General features: G+C 33.6%; 1 protein-coding gene across 1 annotated transcript in view; it reads left to right on the plus strand.

Moving 5' to 3' along the window:
* DPP10 (dipeptidyl peptidase like 10) overlaps positions 1-23,899 on the plus strand; it is a 731,390-nt gene that overhangs the window by 341,809 nt on the left and 365,682 nt on the right. The gene's annotated exons all lie outside the window — the stretch shown is intronic.

A 23,899-nucleotide genomic window follows, 5' to 3' on the forward strand; every position in this document is an offset into this window, starting at 1 on the left:
GATCAAATCAGTATAAAAAGCTTTGAAATGAAAGAATGACAAGTCATTTGAGAAAATATACTATTGATAAAAATGTCATAACAGAATGGCCTGTTCTATAGTAAGATATATTATGCTAAAATATGACTACAAATTTATTTTAAAAATTAAGATAATTTAACATCATATTATCACTTTTCAGCTTAAACACATTTTAAATATGATTGCTGTGTACTTTTGGTTATGTAATCACGGTTAGCAGACTCTATGATTAAAATAAATATTGGGCATGGTTGCCAAAATAAATACTTTTTTAAAAATGAAATAATTGTGTTAAGGCATTCTTTTGGATTGAAGGTAGGTGGATTTCTAATGAAAGGAGGAAATTAAAGGGCATACAACTTTTGAATTAGAGGATGGGAAGTAAGTGATTTAGCCTCAAAACTGCTCTTTATAATTTCTAAGTGTTTGGAAATGTTATCTCTTAAAGCCAGAACTATTTCAAACAAAAGCTCAGCCACAATGTCATAATGAGGAAAATGTTTCCTAAGTATTAGCTGTACTCTTTCCGCTGTCAATAATTTGAATATCACCAGTGGCCATGGCTAAAAATACCAGCAGCCATAAATTGTTTTATCAAATCACTTTTTGAAATTATAAGGGGGTTGTAAACGTAAGTCCAAGCCCCATGTGCTTAACTATAGTTAAGATTTTAAAAATATGTATCTTTTTTGTTTTTTAAGACACAAGCTCTTGTTCTCTTGCCCAGGCTGGAATGCAGTGGTGCAATCATAGGTCACTGCAGCCTTTAAACTCCTGGGCTCAAGTGAACCTCCTGCCTTAGCCTCCTGAGTAGCTAGGACCACAGGTGTGTGCCACCAGGCTCAGCTAATTTTTTAAAACTTTTTTTTTTTTTTTTAGAAATGGGGTCTCACTATGTTGCCCAGGTTCGTCTTGAACTATGTCCTCAAGTGATCCTCCTCTGGTGGCCTCACAAAGCACTGGGTTTACAAGCGTGAGTCACGGAGTTTGGCCCCCTAGAATATATATCTTATGCATTAATATGAAAAGGAATAACTGAGAGATAAGAATCTAATCTGAAATCTCTGAAACTCTGTAAGCCTATTTAAATACATTCTACTAAAAATAGCCATAACACAGGAAAGAAATTCATATATGGCAGCAGAATGATTCCAAGCAAAATGTTAGTTACATATTCATTGGTCTAACTGTTTATTTATATATAGGCCATTACAAAATAGTAGGTTTGGGAAGAACCAAGGAAGATTCATTGATTTATAATGCCTAGAGACAGCATCAGCTGGCTTGGATGTCATCCTAGTGTTTTTCGTTTTGTTTCTTTGCTGTTTTATTTGTTTTATTTGTTGTGCTGCTGGGTATATGGAGGTGATAGATCCAACTCTGTACCACTGTGAAATCAAGAAACTTACTATTCAATTTGTGTTTGAGTAAATAGGTGCTCTATTAAAACAACAACAACAACAAAAACAAACATGGTAGCACAGATAAAGAATTACTGAACAAAGGCATTGAAAATTTTGCCTCATAAAATTTGAGATGAGGAAACATTATCAGAAAATTCTATTGGCCGTGTGGCCTCACATAATGGCCAATAGTAATGGAGAATTTGTTAATTATTTGTAAGATTTGGTCTGCTCAGTATCTGTTGGAATCCCGGTAGTGACAGACATCAGTATTGTAACTAATACTGATTAATCAGTGAAGCCACCGGAACTGTACATATCAATGTTGTGTTTTGACAGTATTGTTTCTTTCTTTCTCTAGACCAGTGTTTCTCCACTGGGGGTGATTTTGCTCCCAGGAGACATTTGTCAGCTCTGGAGACATTTTTGATTGTCCTGAATAAATGTGAGTGGTTTGCTCTGGGAATCTAGGGAGTAGAGGTCAGAAATGTGCATCCTACACTTAATGCAACCAGAAATGTCAGGAGTGTAGAGTTTGAGAAACTCTGTTCTAGACAGAGATACAAGAGAAACCCTGTGATAATAAGAAGGTAGTTTTTTGAGGTGAGATCAAAGTAATGACTTTTAAACTGATAATTTTAAGGGAGATATTAAGCTGTGGCTTCCAGCTTCATTAGTTTCAGGTACTTTTCTTCTTTTTAAGAACAACCCTGCAAAGAAGACCAGCATGCATGAGTAGGATCATTTGGCCTTGGCTTCCTCTCTTGTGTGTATTGCTGTGTATAAAATAAAAGTATGACCCAGTTTTCTTACAATTTTTGGATGATGCTTCTGATTGAGACATTTTTGTTCAGATAAGTTAATATCACTTATTTGGCTATTGCCAATTTTTTTTTTTTTTTTTTTTTTTTTTTTTTACTAGGAAGCAGTTGTTCCTTTTTAAGATAGAGGTTAAAAACTGATGGCTACTGGGGACTCCAGTCAGCATAATTGCTTTCATTGCTGCATTGTGCTCATGAATAATTGAATTTCATCATCTTTTGCTTGGGCATGTCCTTCCCCTCGCCATAGCAGTTACCATTTCCTGTTGCTAGATACCTTCGTATTTATCTTATTTTTATCATCCACTATGAAAATATTTAGATACTTATATCCTCAATATTTATTTAAAAATGATTATTATGTTTATTTACATTATTTAGGTAATTTCCAATTCAGTCATCAAAATAGGATGTAACATTGATGTACATTCAGGGAAACAAATGGAATAATACATGTTTCAGCAAAGATTAGACACTTTCTGTATTTACTTATGGAAGAAAACACTGAATCTACCATAGACATTTAGGCTCTTCAAAATTTTCTGTAAGTTAGATATATGTGAAAGTGAATTCCAGCATAACTTTAAAAGTGGTGGTCATTAAAACAGGGAAATTAGAAAGAAAATTTCTGATCCTTACCCTGGAAGTCTACTCAGGCACTATTTTAATTAAAAGTGTGAGAGGAAATAGTCTTGTTGCTTCTATGTGTTTGCAGGTACGACAGGATTACCCTGCAGTTTCAAGCAGTTATTCCTACAGTTCCGCATAGGTTTAAAGGGCTAAAATTGATTACTACAATATTATTTTTTACCCTAAATTAACATTATGAAGGATCTAGAAATTAGGTTCTACTAACTTATTCATGAGGACAAAGTATCTCAGATGCTATGACCATTTTATTGCCAATAATGATAGTGTTACTAATAAATCCACATTCATAGCCATTTAATGATTATGCATATTGTTGAATGAGTAAGTAATCCTTATAAACAAAATTATCTAAGTAATATAAAAATAAAATTATCCGAGTAATATAAAAATAATATTAAAAATAATATAACTAAATTGTTTCCTTCATATAGGAATAAAATTATGACAAAAATAAATTAGATGACATTTGTTTAGTTATATGAACTAGAGCTTGGTTCAGTCTTGTCTGACAGAGCCTCTTAGATATATGCGATAAAAGGATTACCATTCCAGTGCTGATTTTTTTAGAAGATTCTTATTTAGTTTCTTTGGAGCTGGAGGTGTCAGACAGGGTGCTGGAAACCAACAGGCAGCTAGATTTATAACAACTGTTTGCGATTGTTTTGGAATTTGGCTTCCTGAGAGGTCAGCTCTCTGACTTGTATCCAGGACCAGTCAGTCCATCTTGAGCAAGCTGAGGCTCTAGTTTAAACATTTGATGGATATTTCTGCCCTTCATTTTCTTTCTGAATAATTTTATATATTGCTGTCTCCCAGTCATGGGAAGCCAATTAGAAATTTTTAAAAATATTGGTCAAAGGGTACGAAGTGTCAGACAGAAGGAATAATAAGCTTTAGAGAAGCAGAACAGGGCGACCAGAGTTAGAATAATGTATTGTGGATTTCAAAATTACTGAGAGTAAATTTCAAATGTCTTACTACAAAAAGATGGATATGGGAGCTGATGAATATGTTAATTAGCTTGATTTAATCATTCCACATTGTGTATTCTTCCATATATATCAGAACATCACATTTTGCCCCATAAATATATAAATTATAGTTTATAAACTAAAATTATTAATAGAAATTTTATAAAATAATAACACTCAGTGTTTTATTACTTTATGATGGAACTTAAGCAAACAAAATACATTTTCAAGAAACTTTTCAAGCTTTTGAAGTTGATGATATAAAAATAATTTTCCCCTCTTTTGATCTTTCATAATACTTCAGTCTACACAGCTTTGATGATGTAGAACTATGTGTTGCCAAAACTTCTGCAGCCCTTCCACACTCCACATTACATAATACAGATATTTTAATAGTATATTGGAAATATATTAAATTAGTATTTTAGTTTGCTTGTGAAACATGCATGAGCATTCAAGGAAGTTCAATTTTTGGTAAACATTAAATGATAATAGCTCATTGTAGAGCTAGAAAGCATTTTCCCTGTCTCCTACTTCAGTGTAAATTTAAAAAAATAAAAAACAACTGAGACCCAGAGAAATAGAGAGACTTGCTCAATATATCTAGTGTAGTCTTGAGACTAGGGCAAACATTTCTTGACTCCTAATCCAGTGTTGTTTTTAATATTACTAGCTGAGAATTCCATTCAAAATACCTTTTAAAGAAATGTAAAAATAAATAATGATCCTTTCGTTTTTTATATATAAAAAATATCTACGTTTATTTGTGGAATTTTTACTTAACCCTTTTAGGAAAGATGCTTGAATTAAATATGTGTATGTTTGTATGTATTTATTCATATGTTCACATAATACAGATAGATGATAGATATCTACATATAGATCTATCTATGCAAATATTGATCTATCTATATCTATCAATCAATCAGTCAGTCTATCTATTTTACTACCAGATAATCAGTAAGGAAACATTATATAGTGAGTGGAAAAGAGGAAAATTGTAAGTGTGGTTTACATGGCTTTGTTTGCCTTAACTTGTCTGAAGTCATCGTATTTGTTTTTAACATATTTTAAATATTATGATGACTATAACCGGTGTCATCATTCTTTCCATCCAAACGTTTTCAATTCTTGTTGAAATATTGCCTTGTGAACAAAGGATAACAACCTTGGCTGCATTACACACACACACACACACACACACACACACACACACACCCCACAGCAAGCAGCACCTATTATTATGAACTACTACTCTACTTCTTTTCTTTCCCCTGATGTATCTGGCTGAAATACTCTAGTTTATATTTGAATTTCTTCTGTCCCTTAAAAACTTGTAGAGATATTTCTACCTCTCCATCTTTATGATGTTTCTGCGTCATTGTTGAAATGACTCATTATGCCTTATTACTTTTTTAATTTATTTTCCAAGTGTTGTTTGGATCCCTGTTGTGTGTCAGATAATATTCCAGATTCTGGGGATACAATGGTGAGCAAGGCAAGTTTGTCAGACTGACAATAAATGAGTAATTAATTGAAAATACAGAAAATGTCAGCTAGTAAATTTAAATCCTTGTTGAAAAATAACATAGGGTGAGATCTAGAGAATGATTAGGTGCTTAGGAAAGGCTCACTACGGAGATAACATTTCAAGGTCAAATTGAAGAGTTGTGTAGGTTGCAAGGCCAGTAATTACAAACAACATAGGGTTCAAACTATATAGATCTATTCCAAGAACAGAAAATATGTAAGTGGTGGACGTGGGTGGAGAATGTTACAAGATGAACTCAATGAGATAACTAGGGGTAAGATTTATATTGAGTTTTGTAGGTCAAGGTTTTATTTTGTGAGCAGTAGGTACACTCTGAAGACAGAAAGTGGCAATATCTGAGTCATATTTTAAAAGTACACTCTGTCAATTATGTGGGGAGCATTTTCTAAGGATACTAAAGTAGAAACTGAGAGACCATTCTGAAGGCTATTGCAGTGGTACAAATAAGAGAAGATGCAGGGCGTGAACTATGTACAGGGATGCTATTGGAGAAGGTAAAAAGTAGGTGGGTGGAGGATTTGCTTGGAGATAAAATGGGTAGGGCTTTATTGGTTAATTACCTTCAACCTGTTGGAAATAGAGGAATCAGCATCATCTCCAAGGTTTTAAATGTCATTAAATGAGTAATTCTATTTTGAATATTTTGCCACAATTTTTGACAATAGAATCTATTTCATGGTTAGTTCTTATATGTATATGTTTATGCAAGTTTTCTGTGTATAACAGTATAACAGAGGAATTTTTAGAAGCCTGGTTGAAAAAATCTTGAAATAAAATTAACAAATTTATAATAAATAGAACATAGACATGCAATCCGTTATCTCTTGGGGCTTAAAATATATTATATTGCCTATGATTATTTGATTCAATGACTCCGTAATATTTTATGTGCTTTTTCTGTTCCAACTACAACTACAGCTGAAGATACAATAGAAAATAGGAGAGAAAATAGGAGAGCTCCTGCCATAAGGAAAATAGGAGAGCTCCTGCCATAAGGATCTCATTATGTATTAAGGGAGATATGCACTAATCAAATAATTAGATATATAAACATTTACAATTTATGATATAGAATAACTGCAAAGTATAGGAATATAAGAATGAAAGTTAAATATTGCTTTTACTTTTATTGCTTAATATCCATGTCAGAATTTCTAATGCATTGGCCGTATCTGTTTTAAATAAGTCACGGAAAGCTTCCCTAAAGAAATGAAGATGAGCCGGGCTCAATGGCTCACGCCTGTAGTCCCAGCACTTTGGGAGGCTGAGGCGGATGGAGCATAAGGTCAAGAGATCAAGACCATCCTGGCCAACATGGTGAAACCCCATCCCTACTAAAAATACAAAAATTAGCTGGGTGAGGTGGCATGTGCTTCTAGTCCCAGCTACTCAGGAGGCTGAGGCAGGAGAATCGCTTGACCTCGGGAGGCGGAGGTTGCAGTCAGCTGAGATAGCGCCACTGCACTCCAGCCTGGCAACAGAGCGAGACTTCATTTCTAAATAAATAAATAAGTAAATAAGAGATGAAGATGACTGCAGATAAGTTGACTAAGCAGGACTATGGCTTGAGCATAGTGAGACAGGCATGAGGCATGCAGTATTAGAAACAAAGAATGCCATGGTAGTGGGAGCAGCACAAGGAAGGGGAAAACAGGTTGGAGAAATAAGTAGTGGCCAGATCACGCGGGTCATGGTGCTGAATTTTCAAAAATGATCAGATTTGCTTTTAGAAACAAATATATTCCTGTTGAAGTGAGAGAGAGTAAGTTAAAATTGAAAGTTGTGGCTCAAGAGAGGACAAATAAAGACACTGCTGGATGGCCTAGGCTTGAGAGTATAAGCAAATGGACTTAGGCAGTGGCAGCAGAGAAGTGAAAGATTTGGATGATAATAATAAGTAAAATAAAAAGAAAGTAACAAAATAAGAATGTATTGGTTGGGGATGGGGGTTAGAATGATGTATCAGGGATAGTTCTTGAGATTTTGGTTGTATGACTTAAATGAAAGGGGAGTTAACCATTAAGATGGGGAATTCTGGGTGAGAACCAGGTTTGAGCGTATGGTTGGATGAAAATATCTGTTAAGCGGCATTTAGTAACTAAGTGGGGAAATCTTTCAAACAGTATTTAGGGTGTCACATTTCTTGATTCAAATGTGAAAAATAAACCTTTAAATTAAAAATAGTCTCCACTCCTACGTGGAGGTTACAGTGAGCCGAGATCACACCACTGCACTCCAGCCTGGGCGACAGAGCAAGACTCTGTCTCAAAAAAAAAAAAAAAAAAAAAAAAAAGTCTCCACTTCTTAAAAAGAAGGAGCAGAGTTGTGGATCATATGGTAATTCTGTATTAGCGGTTTGAGGAACTTCTAAGATGGTTGCATGGATTTGCCTTCCTAGCAATCGTGTAAGAGGGGCTTGATTTCTTCACATCTCTACAAAACATGTTCTTACCTATTTGATTTTAGCCATTTTAGTGGGTGTGAAGTAATATCTTGCCATGGCATTTATTTGTATTCCCTTAATTTATTGATGATATTAAGGATCTTTTCATGTGCTTATTGATCATTTGTATATCTTTGTTGGAGAAATGTCTGTTCAAATTCTTTGCCCATTTTTTACTCAGCTCTTTTCTTTTAAGTTGTTAAATTGTAAGATTTTTTTCATATATTAAAAATCAAATTCCTTGTCAGATACATAAGTTTCAAATGTTTTCTCCCAGGTATGTTGTCTTTCACTTTCTGGTTGGTGTCTTTTGATGCACCAGATTTAAATGTTGATAAAGTCAAATCTATTTTTTCTTTAGTTTTCTATACATTGTTAATTTAGACTAACTTCTTTTTGTGTGTTTGAGAACATAACAGATTTTTATTCCTATGTTTAGTTCTATGATACATTTTGAGTGGATTTTTTAATATGATGTGAGGAAAGAGGTCCACATTTATTCTTTTGCATGTGGAAATACGATTATCCATGTAACATTTTTGAAAAGAAAAGATTTTTTTTTCTGTTGAATAATTTTGGCACCCTTCTCAAATGTCAGTTGACCACAAATATATGGTTTTGTCTTGGGACTCTCTATTCTATTAATCTATATGTTTATCCTTAGGCCAGTAGTTCAGTCTTGACTACTGTAGCTATGTGGTGAGACTTGTAATTAAGATGTGTGAGCCCCTGAACTTTGTTCTTCTTTTTCAAATTTGGATTTCTGTGTGCCTTGCATTTCCATATGAATTTTAAGATTAACTTGTAAAATTTGCAAACAAATTCAAAGGAAGCTAAGACTTTTGATAGTGATTATATTGCTTATGTAGATCAATTTGAAAAATAGTGCTACCCTAACAAGGTTCCGATCTGTAGACATACAATGTCTTTTAATTTATTTAGATATTTTTCAATTTCTTAAAAGAATGTGTTGTATTTTTCCATCTAAAAATCATACTTTTATTGTTGAATTTGTTACTAGGTATTTTATTGCTTTTGTGGCCATTATAAATGGAATTGTTTACTCCATTTCATCTTTAAATTGTTTGCAGCTAGTGTATAGAAATGTAATGATTTTTGTGTATTGATTGCTTATCCTGCCACATTGCTGAATTTGTTTAGTAGTCCAGTCTCTTTATACTCATAAGGGGCTATCAGTCTGTAGCTTTTTCCAATTATGTCTTTGTCTGGTTTTGATATCAAGATAATACTAGCCTAATAGAATAAGTAGCAAATTGTTTCCTCCTTTTATTTTTTGGAAAAGTTTATGAAGGATTTTTTTTTTTAATGTTTCATGGAACTCACTGATGATACCATTATGGCCTAGGCTTCTTTTTCACAAGAAGTTTTAAATTTATTTCATCAATCCTTTTACATGTTATAAGCCTATTCAAAATATATACTACTTCTGAAATTTATGTCTTTCTAAGACTTCTTGTTTTGATCTAAATAACTGAATTTGTTGATAAACAATTTTATAGTATTCTGTTATATGTTCATTCCTGTAAGGTTGGTACTGATGCCTCTTCTTTCATGCCTGATTTTAGTAATTTGAATCTTTTTATGTTTTCTCATACATCTATCTAGAGTCTTGCCAATTTTACTTTTCAAGGAAGAAACTCTCAGCCTTATTCATGTTCTCCATTGTTTTTTTAGCCTAGATGTAACTTATGTCCACCTAAGCTTTATTAATTCCTTCCTTCTGCTTGCTTGTGTTAGTTTTCTTGGTTTTTTCTAACTTCTTTAGGTAGAAGTTTAAGCTATTAATTTGAGATATTTATTTTCTTCTTGCCCTTTTTTCTTCTTTCTTCTTCTTCTTCTTTTTTTTTTGAGACAGGATCTCACTCTGTTACCCAGTCTGGAGTGCAGTGGCACAATCATATCTCACTGCAGCCTCAACCTCCCAGGCTCAAGTGATCCTCCCACCTCAGCCTCCTGAGTATCTGCACTATAGATGTGTGCCACCATGCGCAGCTAATTTTTTTTAAAAAAGTTTTGTCAAACTGTGGTCTCACTATGTTTCCTAGGCTGATCTTGACCTTCTGGGCTCAAGTGATCCTCCTGTCTTGGTCTGCCAAAATGTTGGGGTTACAGGTGTGAGCCACCACACAAGACTTCCTCCCTCCCTTCCCCACTCCCTCCCCTCTTTCCTTCCTTCCTGCCTCCCTCCCTTTCTTTTCTTCTCTTTTCTTTTTCTTTCTTTCTTTTTGACAGAGTCTCACTCTGTTGCCCAGGCTGGAGTGCAGTGGTGTGATCATGGCTCACTGTAGCCCCCTCCCAGGCTTAAGCAATCTTCCCACCTGAGCCTCCTGAGAAGCTGGGACTGCAGTCATGAGCCACCATGTCTGGCTAAATTTTTAATTTTTTGTTAGATTGTGTCATACTATGTTGCCCAGGCTGGTTGTGAATGACTTACCCCAAGCAATCCTCCCACCTAGGCCTCCCAAAGGGAGGATTACAGACATGAGCCACCACACATGGCCTAAGATTACAGATATGAGCCACTGCACTTGGCCTCTTTTTCTTTCTTTCTTCCTTTCTTTCTTTTCTTCTTCCCTTTTTTCTCTTTACTTTCTTTCTCTCTCTGTTTTGTTCCTAATATAGATTTTTACAGCTAGTAATTTCCCTGTAAGCTCTTCTTTACTATATATCATAAATTTTTGTATTTTGTGTTTTCATTTTCATTCTTCTCAAAGCATTTTATTATTTCCATTGTTATTTATTTCTTGTTTCATTGGTTATTTAGGTAACTGTTGTTTAGTATCTATATATTTGTGAATTTCCCCAGTTGCCTTCCATTATTGATTTTTAATATCATTTTATTTGGGTCAAATAACATACTTTTTATAATTTCAATACTTTTCTATTCATTGAAACGTGTTTTGTGGCCTAACATATGATCTCACCTAGAAAATATTTCATGTGGACCTCATAAGTATGTGTGTATTTTCTGCTAGCATTTTCTGTCTGTAAGATCTTTTTGCTTTATAATGTTGTTTGTCTTCTATTTTATTATTGATGTTCTGCCTACTGGTTCTATCCATTGCTGAAATCAAGGTTTTGAAGTCTCCAACTATTTATTATTAAATTGTTTATTTTCCCTTCCAATTCTATAAATTTTTGCTTCATATATTTGTGACCTCTGTTATATGTGCATACATATTTATAATTGTTTTATTTTTCTGATATAATGGCCCTTTTATTATTGCATAATTTTTATCTTTGTCTCTAGTAAGAATTTTTGCCTTAGAGTGTATTTCTTTTGATGTTAGTGAAACCATTCTATCCTTGTTTTGTTCACCAGTTTCATGGTATACCTTTTTCACCTTTTTATTTTAAATTTATTAGTGTCTTGAATTTAGAATATATCCTTTGTATACAGCATATAATTAGATTATTTTAAAACAATTTATCCTGTCAACCTCCACATTTTGATTCATGTGTTTATTTTCATTTAATGCAATTATTAATAAGGTAGAACATATATTGGCCATTTATTTAATAATATTTGCTTTCTACATATCATATGTCATTTTTGTTTCTCCATTCTTGGATTTCTCACTCCTTTTTTGTTAGATATTTTCTGCTGTATCTTTTATATTTGCTATTGTTCCTTTACTATATTTGCTATTGTTCCTTTACTATTTTTTGTGTTATTTATTTAGCCATTGCCTTGTAATTTACAACTAGCGTCTTAATTTAGAATAAATTTGTTCAGATAAAATATTAATTTACTTTCAATAGTATACAAACATTATTCCAATTTCATTTCATGTTTTTCACCCCTTTGTACTATAATTTTCTTATGAGTTGTATCTTTATATGTTATAACCCAATCAACATACTTTTATAATAATTGTTTTTATGCAGCTATGTTCTAAAACAAGTATGATAAGAAAGGAGTTACAAGCAAATGTGTTTATGTTGTCTTTCTTAATAACTGTGTGGATACTTTTACTAGGTCATTTTATGTCTTCATGTGGTTTCAAGTGACTATTTATTGTCATTTCATTTCAGCCTGAAGGACTTCTTCCTTTAGTGTTTCCTTAGAGCAAGGCTAATAGTAACAAATGTTCTCAGGTTTTGTTTATTTAGAAATGACAATTTATCCTTCCTGTACGAGAGGAAGTTTAGCTCGATATAGAATTCTTTGTTGACAAGCTTTTTCTTTTAATACTTTGAAGACGTCAACCTAAATCTCTTCTGATCTCTATGGTTTCTTACGAGAAGTCAGCTGTTATTATAATTGAGGGTTCCTTGTATGTGATGTTATGTTTTTATTGCTATTTTCATTAATTTCCCTTTGTCTAAGTTTTGTCAACTTGACTATGATGTATCTACGTGAGGATCTTTTTGAGTAGAATTTTTTTGAGTAGAAACTTGGAATTTTTTGAACTTCTTAAGTATATATATTATGTTTTATCAAACTGAGAAGTTTAGAGTCATTATTTTTTAAAACTTGTTTCTACATATTTCTCCTTTTCTTCTCTATAGTCTTTCCGGTTTTCCTTCTTTTTAAATATTGGATATGTCTCACTCTATACATTATTTATATGTGTCTCTTAAAATAGTAACTTTAAATTATAATTTTAATAAAACATGGTCTAATAATCTAAATATTACTCTCAAGGTCTTCCAGTGACATTTTTTAAAACAAGATAATGAAAACATATATTGTAAAATATAAATATTTACACTATCTGACATGAGGTTCATTACATACATGTGGCTACTTAAATTTATTTTTAATTAAAATCATGTAAAATTTAAAATTCCATCTTTCAGTCACACTAGCCACATTACAAGTTTTCAATAGCTAAATGAAACCAACAGCTACTACATTGGACAGCATAGAGATAAAACATTTTCATCATCACAGAAATTTCTGTTAGATAGAACTGTCACAGATGTATATATAATAAAAATTCCCCCTTCATCACTCAGTACCCACTTTTGAATGAAGCCATGTAAATATTTGTACCTGTCAAAAATCTACAGAAATACATTTGTATATATCTTCATGGGTCTATACATAAACAATATAGTATTCTATAATATATACATTTATATGTGTGCGTATGTGTATATGTAAGTGTATATGTCTACATTATATTTAATTTCAACAGTACATATGGTCTATACTTTTTATCCACTTAATGTATCTTGAAGAGCTTTTTATATGAACTTTTTTAAAACAAAAAAAAATGTAATAGCACCATAAAGTGTTCTTGTATGATGTATTACCAATGGTTTAAATATTTTTCTATTACATTACTGCTCCAAAACAAACATAAACAAACAAACAGCAAAGCAGGCATATTTCAAATATATATGTAGGCTAACTATATTCTAGTGTATTGGTGAGTCAAAGAAAGTTTATATTGCAATTTATTAGATAGTATCAAATTTCACTAATCAAACCCACCAATAGCATATGATACTGTCTGTTAGTCCACTCTTCCTGTTGTTGGGTATTGTTCAACCTTTTAGTTATTTTTGATTTGGCTGAGAAAAGATAGAATTTAATCCTTATGTGGATTTACAATTATTTAATTATGAGAGAGGTTGAGAATCATCTTTTTATATGTGCGTTGGCCATTGTTGTTTTCTGATGTTTGAATTCCTGTGCATGAGTCTTTCATATTGGGACTTTGCAAATGGCATTCATGGAAGGAACATTTTTAAAAAACATTTGTACTTAGTCTTAATCCAACTGGAATTACTCATTCATTAATATCTGTAAAGTCCACTGAAAGGATGTTCTGTGTTTCACGTATGTTAATAAACCTGTTGTATCTGTTGAAACTGGACTGAAAGAAGAAATGAATGAATGTAAAGGAAGAGAGAACAATGGAAACAGTTGTGAGTAAATGTCTATAACTAACTCATTCAGTTATAAACACCTGTTTAATAAAATTGGAGGAATCATCTACCCTATAAGAGTTGGAAATCTTACCCCTAAATTTTCCTTCAGTTTTTAAAATGAAATAAAATGAATAACGAAAAAATAAACACACACACTGAACACCTTCTTCCAGCCTTAGGCTTAATTCAGCCCCTATTTGGACATCGAAAAACATGCAGAAAACTGATTTATCTTAGCATTCTACACACTTCACAAAAAATTGAAGCTATTAGTGAACTTTTCTGAGAAAGTGGACAATACAAGAAAAGGCTTTTGGATTTAGGCCATAAAAATGGAAGTTTAGTGCATGACAACTCAACTAGTGAATGTCTGCCTCAGCTCCTAAGCACAGTTGAGGAGATCAGCAGTGTTTGCTGCTGTTCTTGGGAGACAATAAAAGAGAACCCTGTTCTTACTTCAGAGCTTGAGATTTTGCTCAAGACATTGAATCTGGAGGCAGCTCTTGATTGTTTCTTATTGTCATTGTCACTAAATTTGACTTGATTTTACAGGCCTTCTTTCTTTCTCCAACTAAGCAGAAAGTGCCACCAGGGATGTAAATCTAAAATTATTCTTTTCCTTTATTTTTGTTATTTGCTTTGGCATGGAAGGGTCATTTATGATATCTCTGCTTATCAAAAGGATACTGACAAATGAGCAGGAAACAGCAAATCAATCTATTATTAGGAGTCCGGAACAGGAGGTGTAATGTTACATCTGTTAATATATTCAAGAAATATTGATATTCTAAGCTGAAAACCCGAGCCTTGTTATTCTTTGTTTTTTTTTTTTAAGTGAATTGCACATTCAGAATCTTCTTAATGGTCATATCCTTATATTTTTTGTTGCTTGCATCCTAAAACTATTATAATTTCATGTTAAAATTAGAGGATGGAGATATTTTAGCATACCAATATGCTAAGTTGTAAATTATAAAGACATAATGAAAACTCTTAGTTAACTTAGAAAATGTTAATGTAATTAATATGTAAAAACTCTTCCAAATAAATTGAAAATGAACAAAAATTATAAATGGACTTTTTATCAAAAACATTGTTGATAAATTTAAAAGCTGCTTAACATAATTCGCAAACATGACTATTTATCAACAAGAAGATAGTATTTTTCACATATCCTATTGGCAAAGATTAACCCTGATGTTACCATGTATTGGAAAGACTGTGGAATAATAGAGCCTCTTACTCCTTGATAGCAGGAATGCCATTTGTGTTTTTACTTTGGGTAAAATTTTGTCATTATTGTGTGAAGTATAACATTCACATGCCCTACAATCTAAAAATTCCTTCCTAGGTATATACCATAAGGAAGCAATTGCACGTGTATTTCAGGAAACAGGAGGAGGGAGGTTTATTCAGTCACAGTTGCAAACAACCACTGGTCTCCTCAACTGTGCTTAGGAGATATTAAAGGATATTTCTGATAAAATGACCTGTATAAAGCATGGCTTTCAACCTTGGAGAATTAAAGTGCAGGTTTACTAAATGAAAACTCAACTTTTAAATTAATTCACAGTGTAAATTACTGTTATATCCTTGGGTTTCTGGTTAATGTCTAACTCAGTTTGCTTTGATACATAGGTATGTTTGCCTATATAATGTATAATTTAATCTTAGTTGGTCTTGAACTTTTGAAAGAGGCATCAGGCAGTCCATGATCATCTTATACTTCCCTTTATCACTCAGCATTTTGTTACTGATTCATGCATATTTGCATTTAAGCTGTAGTCCAGTTATTTTATGATATTCTATTTTTATGTCATTCTCATGGTTATATGATATGCCATTCTTTACATATATTACAATATATTTATTGTTTATCTTATACTTAAATTTAATTGAGAATTAAATTTTTAATTGCTAAATCTATCATGAATGACAATACGTGAAGAGACAAAAGCTGTGATTAATCCAATTCAAGAGAGAAAATGATAAGGATAGAGTAGGTATCTGTCTTATCCATTAATTCATATTTGTCTTATCTACTAAACGATATCTGTCTTATCTACTAGTTCATTTTGTGTTGCTGTAAAGGAATATCTGAGGCTGGGTAATTTACATAAAAGATGTTTATTTGGCTCATGGTTCTGCAGACTGTGCAAAGAGCATGGCCCTGGCATCTGCTTCTGGTGAGGGCTTCAAGTTGCTTTATTCATGGTGGAAGGTAAAGGGCAGCCTGCATGTGCAGAGATAACATGGTGAGAAAGGAAGCAAGAAAAAGAGAGAGGAGGTGCCAGGCTCTTTTTAACAACCAGCTCTCATGGGAACTAATAGAGTAAGAACTCACTATGATAAAAATGGCGCCAAGCCATTCATGAGGAAGCCTGTCCCATGACCTAAACACCTGTCATTAGACCCCCACCTCTAACACTGGGGATCAAATTTCAATATGAGGTTTGAAGGAGTCAAACGTCGAAACTGTAGCAATATCAAATATGGTATCATTGAGGAATATATATGAATATATAAAATCTGGCACAATTAAATATCTTTTTTATTTGCTAACCTATGTTTTCTCTTATTTTTTGGAATTATTAATTATAATGCTAAATTAATGATGTTATATAAACCTTAAATGAGCCTTTGAACCATCAGCTATCAAGAAGATTTAGTCTTTGAAGCACTATTATTTTTCTGTTTCTATTTCATAAAAAGAAATAATTCAGCCATGGTAAAAAAAAGTTTTTTTACTTAACATTGGATATTATAGTTTCCCTTCATTTTATAAATATGGGAATTGCAAAGCTTTTGGTAACCATTATTTTTCTTAAACTAGAAATAAAATCATATTATTAATTGAAATACTTAAAATATGCATGTTTTAAAATAATAATTATATTATTTTTGTTTATAAAATTATACTCTGTAAAATGTGCCTGATGGGCTATCATGACAAGAATGAATTTAAGTAACTTTCTAATGGACAGCTCCAGTCTACTCATCTTATAAGTATTATGTTACACACATTGTATAAGGCCATGGCGAGGAAAACTCATACTGAAATTCTAATGTCAAATTTTTTAGGACTTCCATAGCTTTTATATGCTGTATTCTTTAATGCAGCTGTGCTTGAAGGTAACAGCACCATTTAAAAATATATATATACTTGATATAGGATGATTATAAAGCACTAAGACAATTTGAAAAATCATTAGACCAGCACAAACTGAACTTCACATAAATAATTTGCATAAATATGTAAGTTACAATATTTCTTTTCTTCTTTCATCAACCCATAGCTTTTCCAATTTATTAAAGTGTTGGGTAGAGAAATATTGGCATTCTTCTCAAGTGTTGGGTGGAGAAATATTGGCATTACTCTCAAATTCACCTTTTCTGCCCTATTTTTTTAAGTTATTAATAGATTTTAGTGATCATTAATTTCCACTTTCTGTGAAAAATAAAAATTGCCTTTTAAATGTTTTAGTGTATGGCCTGTGATGTAAATGAATAGAATATTATTTTGGCTGTTTACATTTATTGAGCAATAAAAATATATGTGTGTCAGTCTATATGGATTAGTAGGTATTGATTCAATACTCATAAAAATTACATAGTTGTATCATGGCATTTTCTGCATTGGATTGTTTTATTAAATACTCCAATATCAACAAAATTCATGGTAACAAGAAAATATATATATAGAGAGAGCATCTATTATGTTTACAAAATATAGATATTGCAGACATCAGGAAAGAGATATAATTTAAGCACAATCATAATTAATTGGTCAGCTAAGAAAAGAGAACATGAAAAAATACACGGTAAAAAAAATTGATTTTAAAATTTCCTGCATATATACCGTTATAGCTACAGAGAACAATCAAGCCTTTGTTTACAGCTAAATTATTAAAAGCTATTTGCTTCTTCTCTGTTCTTAAAGCCAGACAGTGAAAGAGAGTGTGTCTTTTGCATCATTCTAGAGACTGTTGCCTCCTTTCCCAGCTCCTCTTGATTTCCCTTTTCTTCTTTTCAAGTAGATTGTAATCTTTTTCCCTCTGCTCCTCCACTGATGGTCCACTGGCTTTCTAAAATCCTTCCTCATGCTCAAACCAGGGAATTTGGTCATTTATAGACTGCACTATAAAAGAAGCATTTCCATAATATATACTTAATTACGTGTTTCAAAATTAACATTTTTCCAAAATGATAGATGGCATTTCTAAATATTTTTGTCAGGTATCAATAAACTAATAATGAGATTGAGTAGTGAGGGAAGTTATACCCTAAATAAATTTAACATAAAGGATGGCCGGGCGTGGTGGCTCAGGTCTGTAATCCCAGCACTTTGGGAGGCCAAGGCAGGTGGATTATGAGGTCAGGAGTTTGAGACCAGTCTGGCCAACATAGTGAAACCCCGTCTCTACTAAAAATACAAAAAATTAGCCGGGCGTGGTGGCGGGCACCTGTAGTCCCAGCTACTTGGGAGGCTGAGGCAGGAGAACTGTGTGGACCCGGGAGGCAGAGGTTGCAGTGAGCCAAAATAGCGCCCTTGCACTCCAGCCCGGGTGACAATGCAAGACTCTGTCAAAAAACAAAACGAAACAAAACATTAAGGATATGTGTGTGAATGTTTAGGGAGTTTGATGGGCTGGAGGTTGAGGGAGCAGGGAAAATATCATAGGACCCAAGAAGACTTACATTTTTGTCTCCATCATTCACTATTTGTTAAAAATGTACCCATCTACACTTTCAGAATTATTCAGCCAAAGCTCCTGGAGCATGTTTTTTTTTTATTTTGTAAATAGAGATGTCGTTAGATATTTTTATTACCAGCTTATTCCAAGGTCTAGAACAATACACGTCCCTACTACACAGGTCCTAATGTTCTGCCGTTTCTCAATGTTAAGGCAACCAAGTCCTTTATACCAACTTGTGTTAATTGTAACTGCATCTCTCATTCTCCCTTCGCTCAGTCTTTTCTCAGTCTCAAGTCATACAAATGAATATTTTATATTTTCTGGCACTTCTGACATTTAAGTTTGTGTTTAATGATTTCTTGCTATGATCTTTAATATCTGACATCTTGGAATACCATCATTATCTCATTTTCTACCTCTAGTTATAATGTTTCTGACAAAAGTGAATCATTGTAATGGAGCCTCTTAATAGGGACATTACTGTGGCAATAAAATATGTAAATTGCAGTTCCAAACAACCTAGAAGTGCAATCACGAAACAGTGATCAATCGTTAGATGAACTGCACATGTAATTATATACATTATACATGTGAGGTCAGATGAATCACTTGAGCTAAGAAGGACAGGGAAGGCTTAAAGGAGAAGAATTAGAATGATGCTTCAGAGGAACACGATTTGAGTAAGGAAAAGGGAAAGATGAAGGTGGTATAGCAAGTAAAGAAAGTTGAACAAAGGTACAAGAAAAAGAAAACATGCACATTTAAAGAATACAAGCAATGGTACACCATGCTCATAACTGCATGATTACTGGCCCACCCCAGTAAAGCATGTCATTTGGGGAACTTGTTGCTTTTCTTTAGAGGGGATGGATTTACATTGAACATAAACTTTCACTTATTACTCTGTATAAATGATTAAAGATGAGGCTTTCTGGCATCTCTCTTAAACTCTAGGCTTTTTATCCACAAATCCTGCACATTTCCTATTGGCTATCCTTCAGGAGTGATAACAATAATGTATGTAAAATTTAAATGTCTAAAACTTTCCTCAAAATATGCCTGTTTTTCTTTATTTTCCCCAGTGAGAATGTTACAAAAGCAGCATTCACCCAATGATAAAAACTTGAAAACCTGGAGTTATTCTGTATACTTTCTTCTTTCTCCATCTTCAAATCTAATCCTTATTTTTTTTTTGTATTTTATTCACAACCTCCCCTGTACATGTCTCTTTCACTCTTTGCCTCTGCTTCTTCCTTAACTTTGTAACATTGCTTTCTTGGATTGTCATGAGCCTTTTACCATCTCTCATGGACTCAAGATGTCATCAAATCTAACACCCAGTTGCCAAGGTAATAGTTCTAAATTCAAACCTGATTTTGCTTCTTTCTTGCCTTTCAGTTTTACCACTTATGAAAACAGTAATAAGCACTGGCATGTTCATGTTGGCAATAATGCATACTTCATACATAATAGCAGTAATCTATGGAGTCATCCCTCATCTTCCCAAGAATTGTTTTTAAGCTACTTGTGCATTTTTTGAAGGTTATTCTCATATTGTAAGCTGTAATTGTATTTAACTCAAAAACACTAGAAGATAAAGTTTTCACCTTACATTACCACCAAATAGATGAAAAGGATACCATTCTGCTTTTTAAACCTCATAGCATTGTCTTCTTTCTCCTCACCCATCCTTATGGCAATTATTACTTTACCAAAAATTGGCAAGCTTGTAGGCTCCAGACAGACTCTGGCCCCCAAGTATATTTAGGATTGAATCATAATTTTAAAATGATGAGATTATAAGTTAAATTTTGCTTTCTAACTTTTTTTGAAAAAAAAGGAAAACTAGCAACACTGTGTATTTTTCTATAGGACATTGTATCTGGAGCTGAGCAGCTACTGAGCTCTTTTAAATAGGCAGTCTGACTACTCCATCTCTGTGATTCTTACACAGATAGCTTCAGTCTTACCCAGTGGTTTAAAGCATCCATGTTTTGGACCCTTGCTCTACCATTGACTAAGGAGGTTCATGACACTCGTCTTATCCTGAACAATATGGAAAGGAAAACATCCTAGTGGGGTTGGTTCCCCAACTTTGTAGCACCTTCAGTGTCTCCCAGGGGGCTTGTTGTACAGTGAATGTTCGATACATAAGATTCGCTTGTATGGAATGATACATACAAAAGAGGTACCACAAAATGTTCCCAAGCTGCCTGAAAGCATACATTTGTTTCTCTGCTTGATCAAATACCTTGTCTTTCTTGTTTAATTCATCTAGTTAATCACCTGCATATTCGCTTTACTCTGTTTATCATACCTTGCTTGCCTTCAACAGAATGTACATAGATGGCAGGATTCATGCATTTTTATGCCCTTTGTACTATGTTGGATGTCAAAAACTGCACAGGCAGGCATCATTGCTGAGTAATGGCAATGAATACATGTGGAAATTACTTTTGCATCTTTTCATTTCAATGGTAATTAAGTTGTTAAATATGAAAGTACTGTAATAGCATTATTGGCAATAATCAACTTCCCCAAACCACAATTTGAAGTCATATTAAGTTGAAATTAAACCAGAACTATTTAATGTCTACAATTAGAATCAGTGTTGACCAAGAGGTCTCCTGTGGCTGATAGAAAGAATTAATCCCCCAAATGCAATAAATGATAACATTAAGGGCGTAAACTAAGAGGGACTGACCTAAGATTTCCAACATCTTCTGGCCTGTTGACTAAGCTGCCAAGATATGTTTCTTATTCGTGTATCATCAGTAAGTTTCTCTGCAGCATCAGTGACCTGCCCATGACTCTTTAATTTCAGAGAAGATTCTGCAGCTTGGGCCCTTGAAAAGATATTTGGAAAATTTCCCAGTTTGTGTGCTGCATAAGCTTGAGGCAGTAGAGTGGCAATTAATAAAGTGCCAGACTGGATAATTGTAGGAACTGTAAAAGATACTAAAATGTTGTTACCGGAGGCACAGACGCACCTGTGAAAGCGTGAAGTTAATCTGTGTGAGGAACATCACATGAGGGTGGATGAGGATGAGGGAGGTGAGATTTCCTTTAAATTAATTCAGACTTTAGTCAGAGAAGCTCTCAAAAAAAAAAAAGAAACCCTCCTGCTAGTGAGATAATGCAAGGCTTATGAAAACTGGCTCTCCTGGATTGTCTTGTTATGTATGCTTCTCTCTGACCTTGAGAAAGGTGTAACAACTGCAGTATTGGAATTTTCTAATCCCTGTAGGGCAAGAATGATGACATTGCCCTACCAGTCTTTACATAACAGCATACCATTTGATACTGTCCCCTTAAACATTTCCTTAAAAACAATACACATCCTGATACTATAATGTTGGATACTTTGTGTATCCAATGTCACCCCAAATTCCCCATAGCTTGATTTCTATCAAATTTCAATATACAATAAATGAGAGAGAGAATGAGGTTGTATCATAGTATTGCCCTGAAGACTATTTAAAATCATTGATAACTGCAAAGTTCCTAGCAACTTGCAGACCACATGATAGATGACTAATCAATGGTAGCTGCTAATGTTGTTATTTTCATGGTTATTTAAATGGATCTTTTAAAAACTAAAAAAAATTCTTGACATGAATTGTTGCCACTGAATGCTGTCATCTTCTTCTAAAATACCTTATATGTAGATTGTACAAGATAGTTGTAAACCCCCATACCTTAGCATTGCCGTATGTTGATGTCTCCCTGACCATTTCATTCTCTTGCATATCTGGCTCAGGAATTAACAAGCTATATCATTCTCCCCGACCATTCCGTTCTCTTGCATATCTGTCTCAGGAATTAATAAGCTATGTCATTCTAAAAATGATTCTCTGATACCAATTGAGTGCTCTACAATTCAATTCAATTCAATACGGAGACTAATTACCAGGAATTAGCATACACCCCACAGTTAAGGAGCTCAATTCCCCTGGTCTGTCCTCACCTCAGATGCCAGCTGCCAGTCCTTGGTCTCAGTGGTACTGAATTATGTCCAACCTGGCTACAAATGTGAGGGTTCTCATTACCCCTTTTCAGGCTGGAGAATTTCTTAGAATGACTCAAAGAGCTCAGTCAGGCAAGAGCTATTCTTAGGAGTAGCAGTTTATTGTAAGGGGTACAAATGAACAGCTAGATGAAGAGATATACGGGGTGATGTCTGAAGGGGTCCCCAGCAGAGGAGGCTCTTTCTCTTTGGACTGGGGTACATCACCCTGCCAATGCATCCATATGTTTACCAACCAGATGGTTCCCCCAACCCTTATCATTCAGAGTTTCTAAGCAAGGTTTCATCACTTAGGCATGATTGATTGAATCACTGGCCAGCTGCTGAACTCTTATCTCTGCTATTCTCTCCTGCCAGATCTTAGAGTGGGGCTGAAATTTCTAAACTTGTAATCGCATGATTGATGTGATCTGATGACCAGCTTAATCCTGAAACTATAAGCTAACCCCTCCCCTCACAAAGAGTCCTCTGATGTTGCAGTTGCATTAGCATGAAATCGAATAAAGTGCAAAGAAGTTTGCTATGAATAACAAAAGACGTTTCTATCACTCAGGAAATTTCAAAGGTTTCTGGAGCTCTGTGCCAAGAACCAGAGAAAAGACCAAATATATATATTATCATACCACCCAAACTTGCCGAATATTGATTAGTCTGAATTTCTTATCCTATCCATTGTGTTTTGGGGTCCCTATGTAAAACAAACAAACAAACAAAAACAAAACAAAGAAACTCTGACTCTACACTTTTCTAGACTTTATAGAGAGCAGTCTTATGGAAACTATAAGGTGTGCACAATTGTTTATGCACATATTTCTATGCAAATACCATGCAAAGTATCTATTATGCTTAAAATTTTATACAATTTGTTTTGTGTTTTTTTGTTTATATTTTGGAGTTTTTTCATACATCAACTCAATGTGCTTGCCCTCTCTTTAGATATGAGTTAGACAAGTGTCTCTATTTCAAGTGAAATCTTTTTTCTACCTTGAATGTATTTGTTTCATTGTGTAGTTTAAATTCCTTCTGTCGTCAAATTTGTTCAATTATTAGATTATAGGCTCAAAATTAGTCAAGTGCAGTGTAGTAGTTTTTGTTTGACATCAAATGCAATGTTATGTATTTGTGTTTTAAATCTGTTTCACCCTGGGGATTTCCTTTAAAGAGAGTCTGTCTTTAATGTTAGTGTCTTCTTTAAATATAAACATTCAACCAGTAAGAATACAAAAACACAGAGACAGAAAATTGTGACAAACAGAATGTCAATACTTCTTTTCCTTTTGATTAATCTAGCTTGCAAATTATAAAAGCATTTGGGTTACTCAGGAATTTCAATAGGCCTTTGAATTTTTTAAATAATAAAAATATTAACATATTCTTCAAGAGATAACATATAGAAAGATATATTAGCA

Source organism: Nomascus leucogenys, chromosome 20, assembly GCF_006542625.1.
Source record: "Nomascus leucogenys isolate Asia chromosome 20, Asia_NLE_v1, whole genome shotgun sequence".
In the NCBI taxonomy this organism is placed as follows: domain Eukaryota; kingdom Metazoa; phylum Chordata; class Mammalia; order Primates; family Hylobatidae; genus Nomascus; species Nomascus leucogenys.